General features: G+C 40.4%; 1 pseudogene; it reads left to right on the top strand.

Moving 5' to 3' along the window:
* The first annotated feature begins 789 nt into the window (after positions 1 to 789).
* Positions 790 to 7,563, top strand: LOC111412652 (annotated as a pseudogene).
* The last annotated feature ends 1,567 nt before the right edge of the window (positions 7,564 to 9,130 follow it).

Genomic DNA, 9,130 nt, shown 5'->3' with positions numbered 1-9,130 from the left:
CTGTGGACCTCCCTTTATAACGTGTGAATAGAACCCACAAAGAGAAAATAAAATGCTCCATAAATTTGCCTCTATTGCTATGTTGAATTTACTTGCTTTAATGGTGTTTCTTCCATTATCGTTTTAGCTTTATTTGAAGAGGATATTTTATTAAAATTATAATTTTTAGTTAAACATAAATTTGAAAAGAATATGAAATATTTAAAAGAATTTAATGAAAATAAATATGAATGGATGGATTTAGAGCGATATATTTATATATAATTTTATATATTTGTATTTAAGTAAATTACATAAAGTTAAAAATAAAATATATTTTTCTTCTTAGAAAGTAGATGTATATAGTGGCTCCCCAAATAAATTTTTTTACTCTCTTGACATAATTTTGGACAAAAATCGTTGTATGAAAGAAGATATATTAAATAATCAATGATTGATGAAAAATGCGATAAATAAAAGTATAAACATAAATATAACAATTTACAAGACAGTTCATGCAATTAAAATATATCTTATTTATATTTAACCTTTAATTATTGCAGTCTACTTGGTCATAATTAATGCACGTTAACTCCTGTGCAGTTACGTACATAAGCTACACGTCATTTTAATTTATTTAACGCACGCGTTATTTTTGCCGATTTTCCCGTTAGCCTCGTGCCAAAAACTGGAGTCAAATTCTGAAAGCAAATCCAAAGTAGTGTTCTTTACGTGAATACACGGAAAAAAAATGTATAATTTTACACTGAAAAGTGAAAATGACAATAGGCTACATTCCAACAATATAAAACCATAGCCTTTGATGTCCATCAATCTCATTCTTTCTCGTCTTTCTCAGATCCTTCCTCTTCTTCTCTCTCTAAAATTATTCTGTAACAATGATTTTTGAAGCTTTCACGTGGTTACGTTTGTTCTTGTCCTTCATTACTATAGCCTCTTTCTGTATTGTCTCTCTCTTGGTTTTTGTTCAGAGATTGAAGCCATGGTGTAGTTGTGAAATCTGTCAATGTTTTGTCAGTTTAAGTTGGTCCTTGGAATTCAGTAATTTGTGTGATTGATACTCTCATCTTCTGAAAAAATCGAAAACCGGAACAATTCGTGTTCACATTCTTGATAATATTATCACTGCCAATCCAGAAAATGTTGAGTACATGCTCAAAAAAAGGTTTGATAATTACCCAAAAGGCAAACATTTTTCATCCATTTTGGGTGATCTTCTGGGGAGAGGGATTTTCAACGTGGATGGCCATTTATGGAAGTTCCAGAGGAAAATGGCAAGTCTAGAACTAAGTAATCTTTCTGTAAAATCATATGCATTTGAGATTGTAGTGTCTGAAATTCGTTCCAGGCTAATTTCTGTATTTTCCTCTTTTGCTGGTAAAGAAAATGGTGTTCTTCATTTACAAGACGGTTTCGAAGATTTTCATTCGATAGCATTTGCAAATTTTCATTCAGACTAGACCCCGGCTGCCTAAAATTGTCACTGCCCGTTTCAGAATTTGCAGTGGCCTTTGATCTTGCATCAAAATTATCAGCTGAGCGTGCATTGACAGTGTGAGAAGAAGAGAAGCTGAGAAGAGAAGGGAAGAAAGTGAATGGCGCCTAGGCGCCCCGAGGGCTGTTTCCAAACAGAAACATGGCGTCTAGGCGCCCCGGTACACTATATATATCCGGTTTTTCACCCTTTTCTACACAACACAAGACCTAGGCACGATTTTGAGAGAGAAAAATAGAGAGGGCTTGGATAGAATTTTACAAGTAAGAGTTTGTTCTACTTGGATATAAATTCAAAGCCATTTTTTTCTTTCTTTGGGATTAACTTGGGGCTTGTTCAAGTAATCCAATACATTGTTCTTCCAATATACATTGAAATAATTTCTTCCTCATTTCCTTGTTCTTGAAGTGGTTTGGATATTTTCACATTGTCAACTTTGATTGATCTTTGGGCAATCTTCGGGAGGTGTTTTCCCAACAATTTGGTATCAGGGCTACATCCTAAATCAAGGTGGTTAAGCTTCGATTTTGTGGTGAGTTGCTTGAACTTTGTTGTGCACAAAGTGTTTGTGAAAATTCTCAAGTGAACTTTGGTGATTTATTTTCGGTAAACAAGTGGATAAATTATGTCTACTAGAGGAATGGTGAAGATTGGGAAGTATGAGATAGAGAAATTCAATGGGAAGAATGATTTTTCATATTGGAGAATGTAAATGAAAAATTTGTTGATTTCTCAAAAGTTGCACAAGGCATTGGCGGGAAAGGAGAAGAATCACGTTGATATGTCGGACGAGGATTGGGAAGAGCTAGATCTTGAGGCACGAGCGTCTATCATTCTTTGCCTTGAAAGAGATGTTGCTTTCTTGGTTGATAGTGAGGTAACGGCGGCGGAGGTGTGGACAAAGTTGGAGGCGAACTTCATGATGAAGACTCTAACAAATCGGATCTATTTGAAGTCCAAATTGTATACTTGCAAGATGGATGAAGGTACACCAATCCGGGAGTACGTCAACAAGTTTGATAGGATCATATCGGACTTGAAGGACATTGATGTGGATGTAGATGATGAGGATCAAGCACTTCTACTACTTCTTTCATTGCCAAAGTCTTATGAGAATCTAGTACAAACATTGATGCTTGTGGGTGATAAACTTGTGATGGAGGACACTAGAACGTCACTTCTAGCAGATAATCTTCGAAAGATTGCAACTAGTGGCATGTCTACCATTGGTAACAAGGAGCAAGCTTAAGGATTGTTTGTAAGGGGTAGAAGCAATGTGCGACCAAAGGGCAAGGGAGAAAAATCTAGATCGAGTTCTAGATCTCTTGCGGAAAGGTCTTGTTTCAAATGTGGCGAGCTTGGGCATTTCAAGGCGAATTGTCCAAACAAAAAGGGTTGGAAGAAGAACAATAAGAACAACAACAGTGGAAGGTGCAAGTCAAGCAAGAGGTAAGTTATGCCTCGGAAGGAGGGGAAAGCGATGAGTACTACACCATCTCTTGTGATGAAGAGACCTCCGGTAAGTAGATTCTTGACTCTGGATGCTCTTACCATATGTGTCCAAATAGGAAGTGATTTACTACCTATAGAAGCACTGATGGTGGAACCGTGTTGATGGGTAATAACCATTCATTTAAAACGGTGGGGCTTGGTTCAATTAGAATCAAGATGCATGATGGAGTGGTTAGAACATTGATGGATGTTAGGCATGTTCCTGATTTGCGAAAGAACCTCATCTCTGTTGGTGCCTTAGACTCCGGTAGTTGCAAGATTGTAACATGGAATGGAGTAAAGAAGGTTGTTCGTGGTTCTTTGATTGTGATGAAGGGTATTCGTGAAGGCAATCTCTATGCTCTTCAGGGTACTACAGTTACTGAAGATGTAGCAGTTGGAACAAGTGGAAGTGGTGGAGACCCATGTGAGTGCACTCGACTATGGCATAGGAGGCTTGGGCATATGTCTGAAAAGGGGCTAGATTTGCTAGTCAAGAAAGGCTTGCTAAGAACTTGAAGAAGCCTTGCATGGATTTTTGCGAGCATTGCATGTACGGTAAAGCACACCGAGTTCAGTTCCAGCCAAGCAAACAAGAAGTAGAGGCATTCTTGATTATGTGCACACGGATGTATGGGGTCCGGCTTCTGTCACTTCCAAAGGCGGTTCCAGGTATTTTGTTACATTTGTTGATGATTATTCTAGATATGCTTGGATTTATTTTTTGAAGCATAAGAATGAGGTATTCGACACCTTCAAGAAGTGGAAAGCAATGGTTGAAAACAGGACAGGAAAGAAATTGAAGACACTGAGATCTGATAACAGTACTGAGTATACAGATGGTGCTTTCAAGGAGTTCTGTGGTAAGGAAGGCATTGTGAGACATTGGACAGTAAGAAATACACCGCAACAGAATGGGGTCGCGAAAAGACTGAATCGTACATTTCGAGAGAAATCGATGTGTATGAGATCCTATGCTGATTTGGGCAGAGAATGGTGGGCAAAGTCGGTTGCAAATGCTTGCTACATAGTGAACCGGTCTCCACATTCAAGGTTAGATGGAGATGTACCTTATAGGGTATTGACAGAAGAACATGCAGGTTATGAGAAACTCAGAACATTCGGATGCACAGCCTACTATCATGTCAACGAGGGAAAGCTCGATGCGAGGGTCAAGAAGGCTATATTCTTGGGGTATGCGGCAGGTGTTAAAGGCTATCGCCTTTGGTGTGTAGAGGATTCTAAGTTCATAATTAGCAGAGATGTTACTTTAGATGAGAACTCCATGGTAGCTTCGTTGAAAGTTACAGTGCCCGGTGGCGATGATGTTGAGACTACAATGTCTCAAGTTGTCGACATAGAACTTAGAGACCAACCTGATTCTAGGCATGTTCAAGAGGAGCATCATACAGACACTCAAGATGAGAGTGATGATGCACTTGAACAAGAGGCAGTTCAGCAAGAGAATGTACAGGCACAACAACAACAGCAGCTTGCAGATAACTTGGCTTCCTCTAGGCCACGCCGTACTTACAAGCAAGTTCTAAAGTTAGGGTCAGACGAGCCTTTGAGGCACTATGGGCAGACAAATTTGGTCGAGTATGCACTCTCGGTGGAGGATGATGAGCCTACCACTTTCAAGGAAGCTATTTTAAACAACAATAGCGAAAGTTGGTTGGTAGCAATGGAAGAAGAGATGGAATCACTTCACAAGAACCAAACATGGGAGGTTGTCCCATTGCCCATAGGTAAGAAAGCTATTGGTTACAAGTGGTTGTATAAAAAGAAGGAGGATCCTACCAAGCTCGGTGGTACAAGATTCAAAGCGAGGTTAGTGGCAAAGGGGTTTGCACAAAGAGAGAGAGTTGACTACAATGAGATCTTTTCTCCTGTGGTCAAGCACACTTCCATTCGGGTGCTATTGAATATTGTTGCTCATCATGATCTTGAGCTGGAACAACTAGATGTCAAAACCGCCTTCTTGCACGGGGACTTGGATGAGGAGATCTATATGCATCAACCTGAGGGCTACAAGGTTGAGGATAAGGAACGTCAGGTATGTCGCTTGAGAAAATCACTATATGGATTGAAGCAATCTCCTCGGCAGTGGTACAAGCGATTTGACTCCTTCATTCTAAAGCATGGTTTCTCCAGAAGTGAGTATGACTGTTGTGTTTATATTCGAAAACTTCGGGGAGGTAACTATATCTATCTTCTTCTGTATGTGGATGACATGCTTATCGCTTCGAAAAGCAAGGTGGAGATAGATAAGTTGAAATCTCAACTTGGTAAAGAGTTTGAGATGAAGGATATGGGGGCTGCTAGGAAAATACTGGGTATGGAGATTAGAAGAGAGAGGACGAATCGGCGAATGTTCTTGAGTCAGAAAGGCTACATTGAGCGGGTTATTGCTAGGTTCGGGGTGCAAGGTGCAAAGTCGGTGGTAACTCCATTGGCTCCACATTTCAGGCTCTCTGGTAAACAGTCTCCTACTACAGCGAAAGAAAAGGTACGCATGGATCGTGTGCCTTATGCTAGTGCAGTTGGCAGTTTGATGTATGCCATGGTGTGTACATGCCCAGATATTTCACAGGCGGTGAGTGTGGTTAGTAGATTCATGGCGAATCCGGGAAAGGCACACTGTGAAGCTGTGAAATGGATCCTGAGGTACTTAAAAGGTACCGCGGATACAGGTTTTGTTTTGGTGGAGATGCATGTCATATAAGTGGGTTTGTGGACTCAGATTATGCAGGTGATCTAGATAGACGAAGATCTACTACTAGATATGTGTTCTGCATACATGGCGCCCCAGTTAGTTGGCGATCGATGTTACAGGCTACAGTTGCTCTTTCTACTACAGAGGCCGAGTATATGGCCATGGTAGAGGGAGTGAAGGAAGCATTGTGGTTATGGGGTCTTCTAGATGATTTGGGGATTGAGCAGGATTGTGTGGACTTATGGTGTGATAGCCAGAGTGCGATTCACTTGGCTAAGAATCAGGTTCATCATGCTCGAACCAAGTATATCGACGTTAGGTATCATTTTGTGCGTGATGTCATAGAGGAAGGTGATATTTCACTCTCGAATGTACACACAAATGAGAACCCAGCTGACATGTTAACCAAAGTGGTGATGGGTAGCAAGTTTCAACATTGCTTGGACTTGCTTCACATTAGTCCTTCGGGGTGGGGTTGAAATGAGGTGGAGTGTATATGTATATGAAAGTGAACTACGGAGGCTTGATCCCTAGTTTTGGGTACGTAGGCAACCATGGTTTGAATGGTGCAGCTAAGTTGGTGCTTGCTTCTTCTTCTTGTGTTCGTCCAAAATTTGAAGTCTATCAAATGATGTACGAGGTGGAGAATTGTGAGAAGAAGAGAAGCTGAGAAGAGAAGGGAAGAAAGTGAATGGCGCCTAGGCGCCACTCATGGGTGCCTAGGTGCCCTGAGGGCTGTTTCCAAATAGAAACATGGCGCCTAGGCGTCCCGGTACACTATATATATATCCGGTTTTTCACCTTTTTCTACACAACACAAGACCTAGGCACGATTTTGAGAGAGAAAAATAGAGAGGGCTTGGATAGAATTTTACAAGTAAGAGTTTGTTCTACTTGGGTATAAATTCAAAGCCATTTTTGTCTTTCTTTGGGGTAATCCAATACATTGTTCTTCCAATATACATTGAAATCATTTCTTCCTCATTTCCTTGTTCTTGAAGTGGTTTGGATATTTTCACATTGTCAACTTTGATTGATCTTTGGGCAATCTTCGGGAGGTGTTTTCCCAACAGACAGTATCGCCATTGATCTGGAAAATCAAAAGATTTTTCAATTTAGGTAGTGAGAAGAAACTGAGAGAGACCACTAAATTGGTTAATGTCCTAGCTGAGGAGTTGATCAAGCACAAAAGAAACATGGATGTCTCCTCTTGTTAAGACCTAGTGTCGAGATTTATGGCCAATATAGACGACGACAAATTCCTCCAGGACATTGTCATAAGTTTTGTCCTGGCAGGTCGAGGCACCATTGCCTCAACCTTAACGACTTTCTTTTGGCTATTGTCAAATCATCCACATGTCATGCTGGCTATTCGAGAAGAATCAGACCGAATAATGGGGTCGAAAACTCAAGATGTTGCGAGTTTTGAGTGCATTATCTTCAAGTAGCAGTACATGAGAGCATGAGACTATTTCCGCCAGTTCAATTTGATTCAAAGTTCTGTCAAGAAGATGATATTCTCCCAGATGGTACATTTGTAGCAAAAGGCACTAGGGTTACATACAGTCCCTATGCAATGGGCAGAATGGAAACAATTTGGGGCCCGGATTGTCTTGAATTCAAGCCTGAAAGATGGTTACAAGATGGGATTTTCAAGCTAGTAAATCCTTTCATGTACCCAGTATTTTAGGCTGGGTTTAGGGTTTGTTTAGGTAAAGAAATGGCATTGGTGGAAATGAAAAATGTTGCTTTGTCTTTGATTAGGCAGTTTGATATCCAAATGGCTAACCTAAGTCACACTCTTAAGTTCACGCCGGGCCTGACTGCTACAGTAAAAAATGGTTTGCCTGTGTTTGTATAAGGAATCAATGGTTGCACTCAAACTATCAAAAACCTGGCTAAAAATCACCAGTGACGAGACATCATAATAAAATGAAAGATATATGAACCCAAAAGTAATGATGAAAACAAGTCAAATTCAATCCATAATGTAACTTAAACAATTGATGGACTAAAACATGTTGAATAATTCATTCCATTTAACTAAGCATAATTGCATTTAATACTTTCTATAGAAACTATAACACCAGAACAAATTTACAAATCTCAAGCCTTTTCAGGACAAGCCAAAAGCAGAGCATTTTTAATTCTAGCAAACCAAAGGTAAAATATTTGAAGTAATAACTACACAACACCAATGCAGTACCTAAGTTACTTAAAACACTAATCCTTCTACCCAAAATCCTACATTCACAAAAACAATAATATAAAAATATGCATATGAAAAATGCAAATGATACAAGCAGGCTAACACCAAAAGCTCTCACCTTTAACAACGCTGCAAGCTCAGGCTCCACCAGCTGCAGACCCACAGATTTTATATGTTCTTCCACTTCATATGCCTTATCCGCCATCCCATTATCAGAAAAGCAGAAAAGTGCCGGCCCATAAGTCCTGAGCTTCGGCACGAGCGCATATTTCTTTACACTCTTCGAAAGCTCAAATGCATAGTCCCCATCGCCCTTGGCTGAGGCAAGCCAAGCAATGGATGTGAGTGTGGCCTCATTTGGCTTGAAAATACTGGAATTATTACTTCTATGGAGGTCAAAGAGCTTGAACCCGAATTCGATAGCGAACTCTCGAGTTTCCAAATTGGATAAAGAGTTTGAGAAAATATACAAGAGGGAGTAGAGGTTATTCAGGAAAGTTTAGGACTAGGGGAGGACTCGTAGAGGGATATGGCAGCAGAGAGGTCTTTGGTTTTCGAGCAATGATCAAGCATAAAGCCAAACTCAGCTTCTGGATTCAGCTTTTGCCTCTGTTTCTTCTTCTGAGAATTCATGCTGGTGGCAATTTTAAGGCGGAGGGTGGCGTAGGGTTGTTGGGCTGTGAAGTGAGGATAATCCCGCCCTCGGGGCATAGCCCAGTGGTGTAATGGATAGGAGTGAAGTTATCTCACGCCTTGCTGGCAGTCACAGTATGGGGGTTCGATTCCTGAGATATGAAATTGGACTCCTTGTAGATGCAGTGTACAGGCCGCTCTTGTTCCCTGGCTGCTGGAGCACAACCCGCTATTTTCCTCCCTCACAAAGCTATAAGGACGGGACGGTAGGGACTCTCAACGTTGGGGTTCAACCTTTATAATCCCTATATGTAAGGAGGAAATAAGGGCAAGGGCCATTTGAAATGCCCATTTTTTTCACTTTGGCTTTTGACCAACTAATAGCATTAAAAAATAAATAAGTAAATAAAAATAAAATTTTGGAAACAAAAATTGAAAAATACCCCTAAAATCCAAGAAGGAAATTCCCGTTCATTCTCCTCCCTTGCATACAGTCTCAAACAGTCGACTTCTAACAGTCTTATCGACGACACCAACTGGCGCGCCATCGTTCAACCACACCAACGACAGCATTAAAGGTTAGCTT

The sequence above is a fragment of the Olea europaea genome, chromosome 16 (genome assembly GCF_002742605.1).
Source record: "Olea europaea var. sylvestris chromosome 16, O_europaea_v1, whole genome shotgun sequence".
Lineage (NCBI taxonomy): Eukaryota > Viridiplantae > Streptophyta > Magnoliopsida > Lamiales > Oleaceae > Olea > Olea europaea.
The sequence above is the reverse complement of the archived record's forward strand: the minus strand, read 5'-3'. Positions and strand labels throughout refer to the sequence as shown.